Consider the following 22,824-nt stretch of genomic DNA (forward strand, 5'->3'; position numbering starts at 1 on the left):
GACTCATACAAGCCTCCTATTGCTCTACGCTTTTGTTTACATGAAATATGTTATGTGTGTGTGTTTGTAATTCAAGTTGCATGATAGTGTGAGCACAACCTTCATGTCTGTGTGAACTGTATCTATCAGTGAAGGGAAAGTTACCTGATTAGTGTCGTCATTTACTCCTTAATACTTTACTATTTACTCTGAAACATTGCTCTCCAAGTTATACCTCAATAGAATTTAACTGCACTGTATATGCAGTAGTTTGATATGATGGTTTGATCAATAAACAACCCCTTTGTAACAACCCCAATATGCTCTTAGCCCCAGACAGTTGTACTGATACAGGCTAATCAATACAATTGTGATCATTTTGTAGACTCAGTCACAATTATCTTGGATAGCAATGATTATGTGATCAATCGTTAATCATGACAAGCCTGACTGAGTGTGTGGTTTGTGAACACATTTTGCAAGGCAACCAACTAAATTCAAAGATCACGACCCTCTAAATGCAGCTGCTCTTGAATGAAAAAAACATGCCTTAAGGAAACTGCCTGGGAAGAATGCACTTGATAAACCTGATGGCCATACTCAGACTGAACACAACATGCATTGCCTTTGCTGCAGGGCTTAGCACACAGGTCAGTGGAGTCATGGGGTACAGAGCAAAAGTGATGGAGTTTTTTAAACTTAAGCTGCATCTTGGGGCAGGTGGGAGCTCCCATTTTTTATGCAGTGTATATGTTACTAGCAAAGAAGATGTGCCTGTGCCGTGCTTAATAAAGTCAACAAGTGTTAGCATTACTCTGCCAGTGAGAAGAAGAGTGCCCTGAGTATGCAAACTGCTGCGCTCTCAGATGGTTGTCTTGTAGGGACAGGAGACATCACCACCAAACTGTGTCTACAATTTAGGGAATACACACACACGATGACAGCTTTTTCTCCATTTTTCATTCTGTGCCTGGATGGATGTCTTGTGTCTGTTGACTGAATGCGTATTCATCACGGCACACTGCACATTACTTTATTCGTCTAGCTACTTGCTGCACGTGCACCTTGCTTGCAGTGACAAACCATCACTGCACAGTGCAAGCCATTAGAATTAATGGGTCTCAAACGACAACAGTGCCATCATCGCATTTGGTCTGAAAGGGCCATGAGTGGTGAAACTGATATTGGTGTGAATGTAATTAAATATTTTAACGAAGATGTCGAGCTTGCAAGTTCACATATAGATAATTGAAAACACAGGCAGAGGGACGCTTCCAGCAAAACACTTGTTACAATTCAAGCTGAAAGGCTTTATACCTTTTGTGTCTTAACTGACTGAATTAATGATTTTGATATACGTGGCAAAATTTTGCTGAGACTTTTACATTTTTACAAAAACATTAACATTACAAATTTAGGAAAATTTAATTTTAGTACTCAATACAAGGCATAATTCCAAACTAAAATGGTCATTTTTGTTGCACATTTTCAATTCTATTTTTAGCACAAGTAGTCACCAGATAGTAGAGTGAGCTGTGGGGAGGACATGTGATTGATTGAGAGGATGACGGAGTCTGACTGAGTTTGAGGGAGTATGTGCACACCAGTAGCCTCTAAGTATTAACAGGACAAGCAATTTGCTTCTTTGCTCAACTCCTTGGCATGAAAAGGACTTTTACAATAATGAGAGAAGCAGAAGAGGCATTTGAAATGAACTCTTATCTCAACTAAAAGAGAAAAGGAGAGAGACTTAAATAGCATAATATATCAGTGTAGCACAGAGGGGTGTGGGGGGGTAAATAAAGACAGAGAGGAAAGGCTGATTATTCACACATTAGCCCTTTTAACCTGTGGTTAGGATGAGCCAGTTATACTGCAGAAACACCTTTGTAACAGTGCATTGCAGAGGCGTAGCTAATCTATTAGATCCACATTACATTTCATTATTACACTCACAATAAAACAAGTTTCAAGAAGACAAGTACATTGAAATATATGAGTTTATTCCTTATATGACAACACATAAATTGAAAAGTGTGGACATTAAAATTTGATGTGATCACAATCAAAATATAAAAAAGTTTAAAACTGAGAGCGTCAGAGAGAAAGTTAAGAGATCATTAAAGTCAGGTTATCTGCACTGTAACAAATTGTCTTGTATATTTACAGTAAATTACTGGCAGCAGGGTTGCCAGCAATTTACTGTTATTTTAAGGTACTCCTACTGTTATCATATTTACAGTATGTTACTGTTTAAACTGAATTTGGTGAATTACAGCGTATTACTGTATTTTCTTGCAGTTACAGTAGGTTACTGGCAGCTGGGTTGCCAGTAATTTACCATTTATTTACAGCATACTTACTGTAACCTTTGACAGTTTATTACTGTTAAAATGCAATATACTAAAATTAGGAGGTGAACCGACAAGTTAGGTGAAATACCCTGCATTTGACCTGGAAAAGATTAAAATGATGTATCTGCAAACAATATAATCATGTGACTGACATGTGTCTTCCCAGATATAATATAAGAGCCCAGATCTTCCCAGAGATAGAAGAAAGCAATTCCTGAAGAAGTGTTCTCTCCATTTTTCTCTTGTTAATGTCCAGCACACTTGTTGCTGTTGCTTTTCTATTCCTCAAGGTTTGTTTCTGGTTGTTACTTCTTCACAATTAAAGCCACTTGCAGCAGAACCTTGAGTTGCCCACCAACTATGCAGCCTAGTTTGAAATGAATGAAAACTTGCCTGATTCACATTTCAGAACACCAGACTGACAGCTAGTGTCCAACTTTGAGTTATGAACGCAGAGGAACATTTGGCAAGTTGGGGTTGTGGACTAATGATAAAGAGGCACCCAGTGTATTGAAATTTGACACAAAGGGTTCTTGACCAAGCACCAGCATCCATGTGATGAGCTAGGAGTAAGAGTGTGTTGACCAATCAGATGATACTTCCATTCAGAGCTATTGGCATAGGCAGAAGTAAGGGTTGTAGTAGTTGAATTGATTGCCTCTGACCATAACTGAACGTTCTGGATTTTAACTTTAATAGAATATCTCTATCCACAAAAATCTCTTGTCTTTTGCTGTTCATGTCAAACTTATGACCCCCTTATGATCCCTGATCTCTCACAGGAAAAGCTAATTTCTTTTCTCACATTTTGTCTGTGCCCTCTGCTTAAAATTTCGATGCATTGAGGGACTTTACAGTGGACGAAGGCTTGGACTATAAAACAAACACTGGAAGGGAATCAGACGAGCTGGATTCCAGCCTGGCCTCGATAATTGAAGACCACAGGCCTCCTCCAGCAGCCTTCGCACCAGGTACTGAGAAACTGGCACTGCTGGAAGCCATGGAGGAGGGAAGGAAAGTTTTGTCCTTTCTGTAAATCCAACATTTTCTTTTAAATGTGCCATAGCTATTAGGTGCTTTTTGTTTTGCTTGCAGGTGATTGTGTGTTTAGGCTTTTAGGCTAGTGTTTATTCAAAAAACAGTGGCTATATATTTGATTAGAATGCTTATTAAACTATTTAAGTTACCTGCTGCTTTCTCTCAAGTACATCTAATTTGATTTTGTGTAACTCATTTAGAACTTTGGTTAATCTGCAGGTAAATTGTGTTTTATGAGTTTCATTTTCAAATGTAATGTCCGGTATGGTTTGTGTCTTATTCTTGTTAGAACGGAAAAAAAAAACTCTATATCATTCAGGGTATATTATTGTCAACAATTTACCATTCCCTAATTAAACAAATGCATAAGACAGTCTGTATCTTATCAGTTGTGGGCTTCAGTGTCTAGCAGGTATCTCTCAGTCCATCTGGGAGGCATATATTAGCTCCACACTGATGCTGCACATCCCTTTGGAACTTTTTTGCATCAAATAACTTTTTCATTTACTGTCAAATTAAATCTTTGAAAGTCATAATGATTAAGGATGAAAAGTATGAGCTGCCTGTGAGATTGTGTATCCATGCAATATTCTATTGAATCTACTTTATTGTTGATTGTGAAGCTGAGGATGAATGAGGGAAGCTGGCAAAGAAAGGTCATTTTTCATGTCACTCTTTATCCTGTTCCTTCTCTCACTTCTTTCCTGTGTTTCTTTCTATCCATTCTCCTTCTTCTCCCAGCTTTGCAGACATAAGTCTCTCATTTTCTCCCCATCACTCCTCCTCTGTTCTTTTCTCATCTCCTCCTGCTTCTCTTCCTTCCTTCCTCCTCTCATCTCCCTATCTCTGTCATCACCTCGCCTCTCCTGCACCATCTCTCCTCCCTGTCTCCCCTCCCTCCCCTCTTTCCTTTTCTTTCTCGGTGTGAAATGTGCAGCTCATTAGTTTGCTCGCCACACCGTCTCACGTCAGTCTGTCCTTCACATCTCGCTGCACTGCTAAGAAGTCATTTACGCTGCTGTGTAGCTCCCCAAACCCCCACCTCCCCATCCCCAACCATCTCCCCATTTCCCTCCCTGCAAACCTCACTACCACAACCCTCCATATGGTTTCATCATCATTTTGCAGTTGCACTAGAAAAGACATCCCAGCCCCTCAAAAGTCCCCTACCCCCACCTCCTCCAACTTTGAACATGGTGTAAAACAGAAGAATTTGAAGGGTGAGTCTTGAGACTCTAAGGAGGAGGGAGGGGCAAGCGGATCGGGATCATCCCAAACGTAATGATACCACACTTTGATTGAGCAGAGTGGGAAAGGCAGAATGGTGGAGGACTAAAGCTCGAGCTGCTCCTGAAAACCATGTAAATGCAGAGATAATAAAGGAGCTGCTTGGCATTCATGGGAGTGGGTGGCGCATCAGTGGGGAGAAATCTCAGTGAGAATGTTTACGAATGCCAGCTCTCTCTCTTCCCTGCTTCAGAGCCAGCAGGGTGTCTGGGTACTTTCAAGGAGGCGGTTGGCAGAGGAAGGGGGGTGGAGGATTTTAGGATAGAGACCTGGGAGACACCTGGCATGAAAGCAAATCTGCCCTGTGATGAGTTAAAGTTGCAACATGCAACTTGTACTTTAGAATCCTAACTCCATATTTACTACAGTGAATCAGGTACTATCATGTTATGCCACTTCTTTTGTTATATAATATTATTAACACCCGTTCTTGCCATTACATTCATAACAATTCAAGGACAAATGAACAAAAGGTCTAACATGAAAGATATGTCATGGCAAACTTGCTCAAATTCTTTTGAAGTTATGCATATGACCAATCAACGAGTAAAACTCAGTTATTCAAGAGCTATCTAGTTTTTTTTAGGTCATTAGCTAACAAAAGATCAATGACAGTTTACCTTCTGCTGCTGGAAGGAAGCAGTGGCACCAGACGGTTTACCTTTTATTTATTTTCTTATTTTTCATTTTTCATTTTCTGATCTTATAAACTCATTTAACAACAATTAATCTATTGAAGAGGCTACACAGTCTAAATGTTACACTTTAGACCCAATACTCTCATCTTCAAGGTCCCTGAAGTGTCCAACAAGTCCTCCAACAGAAATGGTCACATATGTTATTTGTTCATACCCTTAAATATGACTCTTAATGTAACCCCTTGTTAAAGTTTAGAAAAATCTCACAGTTATGGCTACAATATATTTTTTTAGGGTGCGACTGTCACCATCCACGATGCCATTTTTCCCTTCACATTTGCTTGTTCTCACGACCATGCCTGGCCGGATATTCCATCCATGCATTTTCTATACCCGCTTAATCCAATCCAGAGTTGCGGGGGGGCTGAAGCCTATCCCAACTGCTATTGGGTGAGACCCAGGTACACCCTGGAGAAGTCCCCAGTCCATCACAGGGCCACACAGAGACAAACGAGACAAACAACCACACACGATTACACCAACTCCTACTGTCAATATAGAATCACTAATTAACCAAACATGCATGTTTTTGGACTGTGGGAGGAAGCCAGATTACCTGGAGTGAACCCAGGCATGCATGGGGAGAACAGGCAAACTCCCCACACAACGCCCTAGCCAACATTCAAACCAGGAATCCTCTTGCTGTGCGTGGAAAAATGCCACATGGGCACATTTTGAGAAGGAGGACAGTTTCCAAGTGTCAAGCCTCTTTGGTCCAGTAATTTACGATAAAGCTGTTGTTCATAAAGTTCCACCTCTGTTCTTTATTCCCAGTCCCTATTGTACAAAACACTCTTGCTTTGTCAATGCTCATACTGCAGCTGTCATGGGACAATGTTTTACGTCATGTTTGGTTTTTAGTTCATGTCTTAGTTTAGATCTTTTCTCATGTTTTAGGTTCAGGTCTTGTGTTTAGTTTCATGTCATGCCACCCTCTCCTGCCCTGCCATCAGCCTCACTCCCTCACCTCTGTTTTCCCCATCAGCTGCACTCAATCCCTAATCACCCTCCACAGTATTTAGTTTCCAGGTTCCCTTTTGGTTTTTGTGAGATCCTTCCCCGTCACCATCCATGCTACGCCACGCCACAGATAAGTCTATTTTCCATGCTATACCAAGTGTTTTGTTATATATTTTTAGGTTTTTGACTCCGGCTCAGCCGCGCCTTTGTTTGTTACTTTGTTTTGTAAAATAAATCTACTTTGCTTTTTTGAATATCCGTGTCCTTCTCAAACCCACCCCATTACTGACAGCAGCTACATTCTGTGAAGCTTTTAATTCATCATCCTTTAATTCCATTGCAGCTCCTCTTAGTTACATTTGTTTAACAGTCCTATCTGTACTCTAGCAAACTGAACCATTAAAAACAAAAAGCTGACAGCTTCTGACAGCCAGCGAGATGACAAACAACACTGGCTATCGAGCTATAGAGCTTATGACAACTGTTGGACTCACCAATGTGCTTTCTTTAATAAACACTTTATGACAAATTTACACGTTAAACTATCAGTATTTTAAAGACAAAAAATCACAGATCATGATTTCAGGGGAGATCATGAAAGGCTGGTTTGCTGTGTTTAGTGTTCACTTTTTTGTGCCCAAGAATGAAATGAAACATGTCAAAGTTGAACTTTTAATCATGTAAAATATGGGCTTGAATACATTTTTCTGCATCTATGATATCACACAGGCTCTCTATATTTCTTATGTTTTCAGCATTTTAATGTTCTTATGCTTCGGCTCCTTAGGCTTTGACATATTTAGCCCTGTTATTACTAATTTCTCACTGATTCTGAACATACTTTTCTTTAATATTGATTGCTCTCTGATTGTTATTTAGCTTGTGATTTTTCGTTTTTAAAAGTAGTAAATCATCTCATGACTGATGTATTGTGTATGCATTTGAATTCTGTTTTTCATGTATAAAATAATTTCATTATGTGCATGAACATGTACAGTATATGTGTGCTAATATTTCTTTAAATCAAACGAAAATAGCTGAGTGGTTGAGTCTTTCACCTAACATTGAAAGAAATAAATCTTTTGCTCCATTCGTGCTGGAAAAACAAATATCGATAATAGATTTATGTGGAGCATGAAAGCAAATTTGGATAATTTCTGTTTATCATTTACTGCTCTGTACATAAAAACGTCTTCTAATCTTCTTTCCCTAATTAAAAGCATTAAGAAAAAACATCTCCAATCCCCTGAACAAAGAAAGGCAGACGAGTCTAGAACTGAGTGTGACCACAAGGCATTTTTGAGCACTTAAAGACGATGACTCACACTCTGCTATTTCCAGCATGCAGACATTGAAGTGCAATAGTTAGTTTCAGAGGTCACAAAACTATTTTGGTGTATGTATTGCTAGGGTTAGTATAAAAGGATCAGCGTATGATTTGTACATTTTATCTTCTCTCCATCTTCATGTTCTGGCAGGAGTGTATAAACTGCCCAAAGGTTCCAGCTATGAACACCACAAAATATTGGAAAGCCTAAGTAATACAGATAAAGTGCAGTGTGTCTAAAGAATGATAGACCTCCCCTTCTAGTCAGAGATTCTGGATGATAGGGATTACATTTATGAGTTTATACAGTCATGTGAAAAATAAAGAATACTCTCTTTCAATGCTGAAGTTTATCATATGAGGTTATAATTTAGAAAAGAACTGGTCCTTACCAGGTCTTGAAATTAAGCAAACACAACCTCATATGAATATCCAAACATAAATGATTACACTCTGTTACCATCTATTAAACAAAGTCAAGATACAAAAGCAGTGCATAAAAAACTATATACAATCTATGGTTAAATATCTTGTAAAATGTCCCACAAAATAGAATTCTGAACTTACAATAAGAAAAAGTCAATTACAATCAGATTGACTTAATTAAGGCCATATATGTATAATATGTATATTAATGTATATGAATATATATATATGTGCAGATAGTTAGTTTCCCTAACAGACTTCTTAAATCGGATATAGAGGAACAAGAAATACATATCATGGTATATAAGTATGCACATTGCTTAACGTCTCGACCCTGTCTGCATGCTTCACTTCTCATTCATGGGAGGCTCTCTTTCTAGAATGGAGCATTACTCTGAATCATGAGGCGCACCTCTTAAAAGGGCCACAGTGTGTAGCAAAATGTCAAGGGCAAGTTCGCCTTAATGTGAAGCTGAGTTAGCTTTGTGCAGGCATTGTGAAGTTGACATTTCAGTGGAAAAAGGCAGCGGTCAATCTCAAATACATCCCTTTCACTCTTTAACCAGTGCCAGGGTCCATCCACATGTAGGATTATTTTACTTTCTCATTAATTTCAACATTTATTTCATGTCTTGAATGGTTTAATATATTCAATGCCAAGAAATGATTGGCCAAGGAAAACAGACACAGCATATCCGTACTCCAAGTACATTTTTCTCCTTGTTTTCCAAGCAACCTTGAATTTTAGACATGTCAAAAAGCTCATCTAGAGTGCTCAATCTATTGCTAACTATCATGTATTGTTAGTGTATACCACGAGAATGATGTTACCTTGACTGTGACGGATGATCGTCATTCTGCTTTCTACCCGAAGTAAGAGGAATGTTTATGACTGTTTGTATGTGTGTGCACTCAATCGTGTGTGCATTCTTACCTGTGTGTGTGAGAATGAGTTATTCAGAGCGACAGTCTGTGTCAGAAAACAGAGATAATAAAGGCAAGAGCACAGGGCGGGAAAATAAAGAAAAAAAACACAATAATGGGAAATCTGTCTGATGTATGTGGAAGCAGATTGCTTTATTTTATGTAAATCTTAACCTTTCTACCAGGGCTGGCTATCAGGCTTGTTGACAGCATGGTGCGTATCTGTCCTGTCGACAAGACAAGTAAAGAGACGGAGAGGGAAAAAGAGAGAGAAAAAGGACCTGTCATCGCTGACTAATTACGCTGCAAGTAAACAGTTGAGTCCTCTGTTTACATTTGGACAGCCAAAGGCGGCCAAGATGAGCATCATTAATCTGACTTTTATTTTCCTTATTTCCAACACACACACATACATGCACTCATAAGATTACAATTAGCCATCAGTCATGTTTTAGATTTGACATGAAGGACGGTTTTTCTAATTACAAGAGTTTGCAGTGTTGAATCCTAATAAAGAGCGGGACCAGATGTGGTTAATCAAAACTTTCCGGGCCTTCTGAAAGCCTGTGCAGGACTGAAAAGCTGCGGTCAAAGTCAATGGGGATAGGGGGACATTTCTTCCAAAATCATTCACACACTATTCCATTAGGTCACGCAAGATTTGTAGGATTTGATTTGGGGACCAAATAAGTAGATTTATCATGGACACACATGGGTATTAGTTGGTACATTGCAAAGCTGCAGACCACCTCACCAAAGTTAGATCAATGCCAGAGATTTTTTTTTTTTTGCAGGTGGATTGAAAGAATTGCTATTTTCAGAGGTTTCATGAAATCTTACAGAGTTACCTTTAATGCTCCAAGAGATGTAATGTTTAGTTCACAAAGACATTACTGCATAAAGGAAAGAAACCTCCATCTGAATGTGAAGGATTCAAATTTATTTTAATTCAGGGCCTTGCTAACAGCAAAGTATTTGGATCTGCAAATGTTAGAAATAAGAAAAGAAGGAAAAGGTGAAGGAAATTAATTACAGGGAGGTACAGCATGGAGAGGAGTTCCCTGCCTTATTATTTTAGCCTTGGACGACTGGTCATGGGTGGCCTCAAGTCATCTGGCAATAACACACTGGGCCTCAGAGAGAGGCACAAGTATCTACTTAGACAAGGGCCACTAGACAGGAGGGAGAGGAAGAGGGGGAGGAGAAAGAAGTGGAATAAGTGTTTCTGATCACAGATTCCGCAGGGTAGATGGCAGAGGTTTGGACCAGGGCTATCGACAACAACACAGATAGATGGAGAAGAAAGAGGGTGATGAAATAAACCTCAGTTATTTCCACTTGGACAGCCTCCTGCAAGTGTCTGGATACGGCAAAGCTTGATAAAACTGAAATAAAAACAGGTTAGAGTTCATACAGAGCTTATTGGTGAATATGCTTAATCAAAAACTGATAACAGATAATTGTTTTTTTAAAGTCTTGATTAGCTTTAGATTAGATTTGTATGCTTTTAGCCACCTTCTATATGTCTGTTCATTATGCAGTGAAAATCAAACGATTTCATTTCATGACTAATTTCATTATGAGAAAATAACATAATGATACTCAGCCCCAGATGTTTTGGCACCAGACAGTTCTGTGGACTCTCTGAGTGTAACTTGGGACTGAGGAGCCTCCCTGAGATCTACAACATTCAAGGGTTTTCTGTTTGTATTTGCCACCAGTGGGAATGCAAAAGTGACGTGATTGCCAGCTGGCAGTTGATAGCCTTATCAAAAATACGTTAAAAGCATGTTGTATTTCCTCCGTTGTACATGGGTTCAGTAAAACCTTGACTTCAATGTTATTCCATCCTTTTGGGTTTATTTAACGTTTCATGGCCAATGTTAAGAATTGTTGCCATTTTTTTTCAACATTTTACCTTTGTTTTATTGTTTGTTTGTTTTTGTAACGGTGGGTGCTGGTGCTTCACATGTATATACTGTAAACTTAAGGTCAATTTTAACCAAAACTTTAATCTCCAGGTACCTTTTCATGGAGCTAAAGGTTACTTCAGACCTGTGTTTTCAGCATTTCTCCTGAGGTCGGATGAACTGTCTGAGATTAGACAGGTAAAAACAAGTCCCCAAACGGAAACATTAATGTAAGTTGTTTGTTAATATGCTTAAATATGACCCATAAGAGTTTAAAACTAAAAACTACAGAGTTGTGTCCTAAATATCTGTAACTGTCACTATCACATCATACATGGCTTTTTAAATGCCAACTTAAAAAATAATGAACACTACAGACTGCTTTAATGAGGAAAAACTTAATCACATGATTCTGATAGGATAGAAAACACAGGGTAAGGTTTTTTGTATTGTTTTCACAAAAAAATGTCTGGGTTGACTCCATGAGTTATAATTTTTAGTTTCTGTCAGATTGAAGAAATCAGCAGAGACTTCCGAACACATCAGACTCCATCATTAGCCTGTGATTGGTAATTGAAAAAGGCAACTTTTGTTTTCATAGCCGCCATCATTTCATGAATTTCTGAAAAACATGGACAGCTGGTTGGAGACAAGCGGCGGAACCAAAATGCAGTGGGTGAAACAGAGTGAAGCCTGATCTACAGGTAAGCTGTCAATCTACATTATAACACTGTAACATAGACTTTATTGGGTGACAGGGGGTTTTATACAAACACTTTTACAAGATGCTGCAGTAGTGTGTTATGCTGCATTCATCAGTGAAGAAAAAAGTTGTGTGTATGTGTGTGTGTTGACAGGTTACAGGTCTTCTGGGCCACTGAGCTGGACAGACAAGATGCATCACTGTCACCACACGGCTGGTTTGAGAGTCTACCAGGACGGCCATGACAGGCGTAAGTAACACGTTTTGGCCTGGACACTAACACACTGTGACATATGTTCTCTAACACACAAGCTACCCACTCATCACTTACAGTCCCTACACATAATAATAGGCACAATCATATTCAGTGAAATGCAATTATTTGGGTGAAACAATCAAATGATTGTATGTATTATTATTCCAATAGTAGGGCGTCTTGTAGTAATATCACATTATACAGCTAGTTATGTGATGCAAAATGTTTCCTCTGCAGAAGTTGTGGATAAAATGCCTCAAATGTATTTGTAACACCACTTGCAGAGATGACAAATTAAGTATTTGGAGTAGAATAATTTTACAAGTGATTGGTTTCTCTTTAAAAAATACCATGCATACTTTATTGTTTGTAAATTCACTCAGCAAGTATAATGAGAGCTAATGGGCAATATCATCATGCAAATACAGAGTGGGAGGCTAAAGAAAATTTACACCGTCGTGCTGTCTTGAACAGTACCGTGCACCATCAATCCATAATGTTCAAAATGAGCTGGGAGTAATTTTGTGATGCACTCCACTTTCCTTATAAAGCAAAATAAAGCTGTAAACATTTAATCTAGGGTTGTATGAAAACCCGTCCGTCACTAAATTAATCTTTTATTAATGCATCCATATTAAATGGATAGAACTAAACTGGATCGACGAATATAAGGTACAGTGTTATTGTAGCTATAAGAATGGATCTCTTCTACTCCTGACATAACAGGACCAGTCAGAGGAGCGCTGTAATAACACATCTTAGACAGGTGGGGTTGTTCATTTACTGAAAACCCACTATTTAGAGGCTTATTGACACACAATATCCTTTTAACCTCATTTGATGCATATAGACTCTATTACAACAGTGTAAGACATTTGATAAGCCACCACTGCTCAAAGTCACTTGGCATATAAAGACATTTCAATTTGAACACAATTTTTTGTTGTCAAATATTCAGAAAAAAATTTCAATCAAAATTATATGTCCTAAATCCCCCTATGCAAAGTATTTGATAGGATTCGTGAATCCTTGAATTAACAGTACATTCAAACAGAATCCTGTCTGTTTGCAGGAGGTGGATGATGCCTAGATTTATACAAAATAACAATTTAAATTAAATGTGTTTGAGGCTAAAATTGAGAGTATCTGTGTGTTGTATGATTTTAGGACATATGACATGTGTGTGTAAGAGAATTGACAGGCTACTACCTTTGGAAAATGTAATTGAATTTAATAAGATTGTACTTTATTGCTCTCCAAAGTTGTTGTAGTACGAAGGATTTAGGATAAATAAGTCTAGTTGACAGACTGGTGGAAATTCTAAGTTAAGCTAAGAGAGAGCTATAATGGAAATCTTCAGAGATCATCTTAAATGCATGCAGGTGTTGTGTTGTGTTAGTAACTTGGCAACAACTGAACTGATGACATCACGTGCAGCAGCACATGACAACACGTGCAGCTACCAAAACAACACAAGTGAACTCTCTGTGTAGAAAACATGGACAGAAACTCAAGCAACAGTCAAATATCAAGCGTACAGAGATGCTCCCTCTTACAGCATCCGTTGGTAACAAGCACTGCAGTCTGAAAGCCTTCTTCTTTTACTCTTGCCTCACTGTCTATTGTCTTTGTCTGCCCATATAGTCTGAGAGCACTAGAGTCTGGAACTCATATCTTTGCAGCCATTTCTCAAACCAAAGTCAGTGTAGTGTAATTTCACGTAGTGTGATCGATACAGAAAAATAGGATTCTGTCTTAGCAGCATAAAAAGAGTGATACAAACTTCTGCAAAAAGTTTGTATGGATGCACTTTTTTTGCAACTCTTATTCCCGGCTGCATGAAAGCCTCTTCTCGTTCTTAGGTTGAGCACAGACTTTTGTGATCAATTAGTCATTTGTTTGCGAGGCGATGATATTTTTTACAGTTGAGCAATCTTATAACTATAATTTGTTTTTCTTCTTTTTTTTTTTACTCAGTCTGTTCGAAGCCAATACCCTTGAATCAAATGAAAACATTTCTGTACAGTTTAAAGCCATGAAGAAAGAGCTGTAACTTTAAATGGGTTTGTTCGTTAAAATGTTAAAATATAAAGTTTTCATTTCTTCTAAATTCATGATTTAAGCCTTTATAATAAAAAAAAAAATGATTGCCTCTCCTTGTAATTATCCCTTTTCCACTTATTTATTTCTCTAAATCTAAAAATGCCCCATATCTAATTTTCAAATGCATTGTAGGCCATTCCTCACAAGTGATTTTTAACGAGATCTAAATCATGGTTATTGCAGTACTCCAGCCCAGCACTTTAATTTGAACACAAAAGTTACCAAAAAAAAAACAGAAAACAAGAACAGAACTGCTGACAGCAAAAACACATGGCAGATACTATCCTAACACTGCTGGTATATTGTACTAAGTGCAACTGACGGTGAAATAAGACAATACCAGTTCATGAAAATGTATACATTTAGTAGCATTTTTAATGCTATGGCACAGATTCTTTATTTGACACCAGTTTACCCGTTTTTGGTTTACAGCATTTCCTCCTGTGTTGCTGCTGTTACTGTGTTTTCCACCAAGGTTTTATAGTGATTCCAGCAAGCAAATTCTAGACAAATGTATGTGAATAAGACCAAATTGGAAAAACAATCTTTAATAGTATACGTGCATTATCCTGTTAATACTTGCCTGTATGTGCATTTAACCTCTCTGAACAAAGACTAACAAATTTTATAGTCTTGCTCAAGTTTAGAGTAACTTCTTAAAGTAGTGATGCTGTTTGTTTCCCATAACTTTAACACCAGAGGTTTTCTGCCATTCATTTCCAGCTAAAACTGCAACCCATGCTCCTCCTCAATTACTCCTCCTTGAAAAGATGTCGAACGCAGCAGATTATATCTAGATTACAGTTTATCCAGAATTCTGCAGCCACTTTTCTGATAGAAGCTAAGTGGAGAAGACATCTAATACTCCACTTTAGCCTCACTTGACTGGCTACCAGGGCAATTTAAGATTGACTGTAAAATTTTATTGATCAGCACTTGCTGCTCTTTTCTCCTTTGAGTAGCCTAATAGCATCACATTGTTCCACTGTTGCTGCAATAAAATAACCATTTAAGCTGTGTTAGTGTTGAATATAGACATCGAGACATTTTGCAGACACATAGAACTGTCTTAATACATCCCTTCACTCTTGTGGCCCCATAACCTCTGTTACTATTTGTGTCATCATCCTCCCAAAAGAGTACACTAGGCTGGCTAATGTTCATTATTATCTTTTTTGTCCCACAGTCTCACACTCGTGACTGAAAAGTCAATCTCCTGAATACTTTATAAGCCCTGAGTAGGATCATTATGCCAAGGGTCACCCAAGTACTGGCCTCCAAAAGCCCATTGTTGCTGAACGCTCCAGAAATGTTACAATTACATCCAATGCATGCTATTAAAATTGGCTGACTTTGCTACAGAAGCAGCCAGCACACAAACATGGTAAAGTTGAAGTCTGAAATGTGCCGGCCAGTGAGCATCATTAAAGTGTGGGTTTGATGAAACACGGCACAATGACTTGCATGCCTCTGAGGCCCTGTAAAGTGGCACCACAGGGACTTCCTTCACTGCACGAGGAGCTGTTATTGTCTGGGAAATGCACCAGGCTTAGCAGGTTAGCTATTGGTGGCATTGTCTGTGTGAATTACCCATCTGCTACTGAAAGTTAATCTATGAAAAAACAAATGCAACATCTGCAAGGCTTGAAGAGGTATTTTAAATTATGTACTTCCCTGTTCATCCTCATTAGTGGGTGATCTGTGCTGACCTGATGTTGGGTGAGACGGAAGGAGAGCCAGGTGGCTGCCTGAATGAAATGGACACATTTGGAATTGTAAACTATGCATGGGGTGGGTCCTGATTGTCAAAGATTATTTAATTGTTGATCCTCAGTGACAGCTGTCTACACAGCCAAGTCCAATTTAATTGCATCATCCTGTCATAAAAAAATTCCCCACCGGTCATTCAAACATGAGTAAAATGTCTTAAATCATGAAGGAAATAAAGTCACACAAATTGATATATCATATTTAATGTACAATATGAAACGGGCTGCATAAAATAACAGAACTACAGAGAATCAAAAACCTGAACCTCCATTTTTCTGTTGAAGCTATTGCTTTGGTTTCCAAGCGTGTAACTCTGCTGTCATTAAAGTAAATTACATTATTGACTCACAACTGAAGTGTTTTCAGTAAAAACGATTATAAAAGAGCAGATCATTTTTTCCGCCTAACTTATGAGTATTTGCCAACTAAATGAATGAACAGTTGTGTTTTTCACAGGCCTTGGCATCAAAATTAGGGTTAAAAGGAGAGTCATTACTGGACTCTGATTTGCTACATAGGTTGAAACACAACTCAGAAATAGATGCTGCAATTGACAGTGAACACACTGGTCATAGCTACAATATACAGTGAAAAAGCCATATAAGATGTTGTGCTATTACCTTGTTAAGCTGCCAAGTGGTCAAAATATACAAATTATATATGGTAAAATGGTTACATCGTACTGTAGGAATGGAATATGTTGCTCACAAGAGGACACATTAGATAAAATCGTAAAAGTTTTTACTGCACTCCAAAACATTAAACAAATTTGATGTCCTTAAATCCTTCATCTTTGTGTTCATCAATTTGTAATACATTACCTAACCTCGGATTGGGTATTGGATGAGGGGTCCAAAATGTTTGAAGAAAGGTGAGTAGAATTTTTAAAAGAGCCATTATGTTTATTGACCATGTCATTGCCGGATTAATGGAATTTTGTAAACTTATTCTGCTCACTAAACACAGTTACTTTTCCTATCTACTGCTATCTCAGCTTCTCTTTGTGTCTTTGCACAAAATAAAAAGCATAAGATATCATAAAATACAAGCATTAAACATCCAGCAATTTTCTCCAAATAGCTTTTGCAGTGTAATAAATATAATATAAGGGTTTTGTAGCTGAGTAAGCACTTGGGCAGTAAAAGTGTAATACAATCCTCATTATCTTCTGTGTTCTCAAGCTTTATGTCAGAAATCGAGGAGAGCATTATACATGTACATTTACAACATCCACATGTGGATAATGTATATGCCATAGTGGAATAAAATTAAACTGTTATTTCTTATCTTTAAATTCTATACATTTTAAATTTGAATTGTACATATGTTTAAGCTAATTCAAGCCCAGGTTGATATTCCACAAGGATCTAAGAGATGCTTTCCAATCTTTAATTTATTAAAATAAATTTTAATTTTACAATCTTTAATTTAATTAGACATTAGAAGGGTCCAATAAATAGATAAATAACAGCAGTGTGGGCTGTGGTGGGTGGGTGGCACCATTGCCTCACAGTAAGGGGGTTCCTGGTTTGAATCTTGGCTGGAGCCTTTCTGTGTTGAGTTTGCATGTTCCCCCAATGTATGCGTGGGTTCTCTCTGGATACTCTTGCTTCCTCCCACCATGCAAAAAAAATTGTGTTAGATCAACTGGTGATTGTAGAAGTGAGTGTGAGAGTGCACGGTTTTTTGTCTCAGTTGTCTTCTTTTCCAAATAAATTCCACGTATTCTTTGTGAACCTCTTCATATAGAAAACCAGTTCTTTCGTCCTATTTTTAAATGTAAGGAATCAATGTGATCTTACTTGTTATGTTCTTCTTGTCATGTGGTCTCCCAGTTGAAGCCCAGTGGATAAGCTATGGATATTTATTCAGGGTCTTTTGGCACCCACTAGAATCCTCAACACCACTGCTTCTTCCACTATCCCATTTCCAGTGCTGTGAATGCTTAGCTAAGGCTTTACAGAGTGACATCAGTTCATAACCCTATACCTAGGATAATCTTCAGTCATGTGTCATCTGAATTTAAGGAACATCATATGTGATGTCTTCTGACATCAGCTTTTAGATTTGCACTACTATCTGCTGCTTGCACTGAAGGTTATGTATGTGCGTGTGTTTTGCTGCATTTGGATGCTGAGTGTATGGGTGTTCCAACCAGCCACCCCCCCGGAGGTCACTTTGAAATGGAATAGATTTTTCAAGATCTCAGCCAAGGCTGTAGGGAAGGTCACTTCATTAATCACAGCTAAATGCCACTGTCTGCCTGTCTCCCTTCTTAACCAAGTAACACCCACAGATAACATCATAGATTGATACTAATAATTAATTCTCAGTCGGTACAGAACAACTAAGAGCATCATTCACTGGGGAACCTTTAATTACTATGTAAAGACTCATTAGGTTAATGCCATTGGGCGCTCCGGTGGCATAGGGGACAAATACATGTCTTCCTCCAGTCGTGGCCTTTTGTGAAACAAGATCCTCCTTCTTTTGCTTCCCCTGCCATTCCATCTATGTGCCAGCCTACTTTATCTGCTGATTCAGGGTTTACTAAATGTCAAGTCAAATTTTGATTGAGAAGATTTTGGCAGCTGCCTTGAATGGCATGATGGGGGATGAACAAGCTTAGAGTGAGTGCATGACTGTATGACTGCTGACGTGTGCATTCATGTTTGTAGTGATGTTTATGTATGTGTATGTCTGACTTTGTCTTGTTCACATGTAAGCCACCAGTCATGCCAGTGTAACTGCATCACAAGCAAAAACAGAGGACAAGCCAAGTTTTTTTTCTCCACCAATCTACCCTATATGAATAGAGCTGATGCAGTGTACCCCCCAGAGGCTTTTTTCTTTTAAAATAATACTCTTTGACATGTTCACATAAATAAATGTGTCATCTACTACTGTCTCATTCACTCTATTTGGATCTGTTGCCAATTATTAGAGCAAAGTAATAAAAAGCTTTTAGCTGTTCTAAGCAGTTATTGTCGGGGAGATCTTTCCTCCTTCACACAAGAAGTGATGCCTTTTACATTTCTGATTTGTCATGAATAAAGAATAGAAATTGTTAATTAGCATTAGCAGAGGAAGAAGCAATTGCTGAAAGAAAAGATCAGCATCTTCAAAAGCTCTTACATCATCTGAGTGAAATTACAAGTAAAAAGACAGACTTTTAGACTGGATTGCAGAATAGTTATTCTTTTATGATTAGAAGCCAGCATACATCTTCGATTTTAGTTTATTCTCTATGAACTCGTAATGCATGGACAGATTTAAACATTGCACACAGTCCAAATAAAACAAAAATGCACCACACAGACTTGAGTTCTTCCTGTGGCTCAATAGCTCCATCTTGTGTGCTATTTAACTAAGCTAAAGAAAATACGGAGTTGCAACTTGTTATCACATCTTCTGATATTTCAACACCCATCGTTGATGATGACAAACTCAGCTTGACATGCACTGACAGATAGATGTGTGTAGCAGGATCATAAGTGGTTGAGGCTCTCAATATGTTAAAGCTGTCTGTGCCATTTTGGATTGATTGATTAATCTTTGATTTTTTTAAAGAATTTTAGTGGCATGAGATGGTCCTTATTCAGCAATGGGAGTGAGAAAGGGTGACAAACCTTAGCCAGCTACAAAGAAGACTTCATCCTTGGTACATGGGACGTCCATTCAACCAGGCACACCTAAACTGGACAGATTTTTTTTTAAATATGCGATGTATTCTTTTTAGCTTAACCTGGATCGGCGTTGATTTGGATTATTCTAGATGCAGTTTCAGCCTTTATAATATGATTTTTTATTTTTTATTAGTCCATTATTTATTTATTGTTTTTACTATTATTTTTTTTAGTAATTTATTATTATTATTATTAGTTAGTAGTAGTATTTTTATTAGAATTGGTATTATTATTGTTGTTGTTATACAATCATTGTAAATATTAATAATTTTTTGAGCTACTTGACTAATTTGAATTTCCCCCATTGGGGGATGAATAAAGTATTTTTCTATTCTTTCTATTCTATTCTATCTGCATCTGTTATCAAGTTTGCAAATGGATGCCATTGATTTACTTGATCCATTTACTTTCACATGACATAATTTGAGTGTAATCTATCATATTGTCACTTTATGAATAAATATTGATCATGACCTTTGAGTAATTCTTATATTACAAAGACATTTCATGTACTGAAATCTAACTCACCAGCACATCATACTTTGGTTTCAATATAAAATATAGTCTTGCTAACATACATTTTGTTTTTGTGCATTGATTTCAGATACACTGATTTGATTTATTCAGTAGAAGTTAATCAAAATCCTCTGTGTGGTGTCTCAGAGACCCATAAAAACGTCTCTGAAATTTGGTATTTCACTGACATTTACAGAGACAGAGTGAGAGTGGCCTTCTGTAAGCAGTTGATGGAAACTATTTTTGGAGATGACCCAAAAACACTGGCAAAATGCAAATAAAGAGAGAAGAGAAAATGGATTCATGATTAGTTTTAGCAACGGCAGGCAGACAACAGATGCCTGTCAAATTGTTTTTTTCCAATTTTGGATATATTAGCCAGCAGGCAGCAAAGGAATACCACAGAACAATGCAGAGTAGGCAGCTTTACTTACTGTATAATGTGCCACTATATTAGTGTGAATCTAATATATCAAATGCACAACTCCACTGAAGGACAGAAGGACATTGTTTCTTCCAGAAAAATAGAAAGTTTATCAAAGTAAATAAGGACATGAAGAAAACTTTTAGCTTGTTTAAATCATTTCAAAGTTAGACTGTGAAGCTAAGCGTACGGCAGGTGCTAAATTCTCCTTTGAAGATCACAGATGCGGGACATGTTTTATTCTGATTTTTAATCTTTATATTGTAAATCACAAACATTGCAGTTATGAACAGTGCTCATTTTTTAAAACTCTAGATGTGAGCATTCATGCTTTATTCTTTGTTTTCTGTCGGTGCCAGAGGGTTAAAGAAGTCCACCAAATTGGGTTTAAGTCAAAACAACAGCAGTGTTTTTCAGACAAATAAGAGGTTTGGCTTTTGTTGGTGTTGCATGTTCTGAAATTTATTACACTCTATTTTCAGACATACGGTACAGTATTAGTGGTGCAGCTGCCTGCTTTCAGACTGTTGAACAAATTATCATGAAATTATGTTCTTTCATCCCAATAAATCAATTTATTTCTTGACTCTTTCTCTGGCCCCACCAGAGGCCCAACATTTGCATTAATCATGTTAAATACCTAAACATCATCTGATGGATTACAGCAAATATTTGTCAAGACCTTCATACCCCTCAGAGGATATATTCTAAATTACTTTAAAAGTCCTCACTGGAACCCAGACATTGTACTAAATAATGATGGTGCAAACAGAGAGGGGCGGACAGTTTAGACAAGCTGCTATTCTGCTAAAGCTGCCAAAGTAAAACCTCACATTGGCCAGTTTTGGTGCTTAAAAACATGCTGGATTTTTGGCATAAAACGCTTTCGTGATCTTGCTGGCACCAAACCCAGGCTGGCAGTTTGCAAGGATTTGGAGGAGAGAGTTTGTAATTTTTCATTTAGAGTTTATATGACAAGATCAATAAATGAATAAATGATATTAAAAAAGAAATTTAAAAACAAGTAAATAAATGAATGAAATTGGAGACCCATCGATGGTGTACCGTGGCAGCTTTTATAGAAAGTGTATGGATGTATGAATAACAAAAGCAATGTGACATATGCGCATTATTTAAAAAAGTGACTGTTGCTATGTATCCAGTACATTTAGCCATACCTAAGTTGCAGACATTAATGGTAAATAAATAGAAAAAAAAATCAGCAAAATACTAGATTAGAGACTAAACAGAGTAGAATAATAATGTCAATAATGCTAATGATAATAATTATAATAAAAAGAAGTAGAAGAAGGAGGAAAAGAGGAATAAAATGATAATAAAGCACAATACCTAAATCAGAAGGCATATTGAAGATACTGTAATATAGGTCCAAAGGCGGGACCTGAAAAACCTCCTGCCAACATGACCACGGACACCTGGAAAGGAAACAGACTACACAAACAGAGAAGAGGTACATATCAAGGACACCAGCAATACACGAGGGATACAAAATATGTCGTGAGACTGAGAGTCCTGAAGGACAAACTTCCAAATTCAAAAGATAAGGAGGCATCAACAGCCGGACAAGACCTAGAGAGATGCTGGTTATGTCTGGCACAGAAGCCAGAGAGAAAAGAGGTGATGGGAAAGGGAAAGAATAAGGAGAGGGTGAAAAAAACAACAGACATTCAGCTTGAGTGCCCGTGTGATCCTTAATGTACTCCTGTAATGTACAAAGAGCGATGAGCAGCAGGAAACCACACGTTTTAAGAGCTAGTCATAACTAAGACTAAGCCTTCTTGAATGCAGTGATAACAGAATAATAGACCTGAAAAATCAAAGTAAAGGCAACTGACTTGATTATGTATTCTCCCCAAAAGCAACAAGAGTCCATATATAAACAACAGGGGTGTATGCAAACTCGTCATATAAACTAATGCTTAAAACTAACCAAATTCCTTCCCTGGAGTTTTACAAATAACACAGAGTTGCAGAGTAAGTGTTGTCAGTGTAACAAATGGGTGACACACCTCTGCAAGGTACAGCCATGTGGACCTCACCAAAAGCACAGAGTACACCAGAGCAAGAGAGATTAAAAAACATATATGCTGTTTGTTTTTTTGTTAGTTTTTTTTTTTAAGTGGAAATTGTAATGTTCAATGGCAAAGGAAAGAGTTCAGGTTGTGTTCAGACAAGCTATCATTGATTTATGTCATCAATAGTCTATATATTTTTTTGTTTGGTAAGTACATATTGGGAGAAAAACTAGTCCATTTCATTTATTTATTATGTTTAATCCCTCGCTACACTTTACTTTCCAACATTACCTGACTAAACAGAGTGTTGTAGGTTAGGTTTTGAAACCCACGTTGGTTTTTTCACTCCCGAGGCAGAGCCTGTAAAGTGGGTTTTGAGAGCACAAAAGTTCAGCAGCTTGCAAAGCAAAGGCTGAGTCACCAGTAT

Source organism: Odontesthes bonariensis, chromosome 10 (assembly GCF_027942865.1).
Source record: "Odontesthes bonariensis isolate fOdoBon6 chromosome 10, fOdoBon6.hap1, whole genome shotgun sequence".
Taxonomy (NCBI): domain Eukaryota; kingdom Metazoa; phylum Chordata; class Actinopteri; order Atheriniformes; family Atherinopsidae; genus Odontesthes; species Odontesthes bonariensis.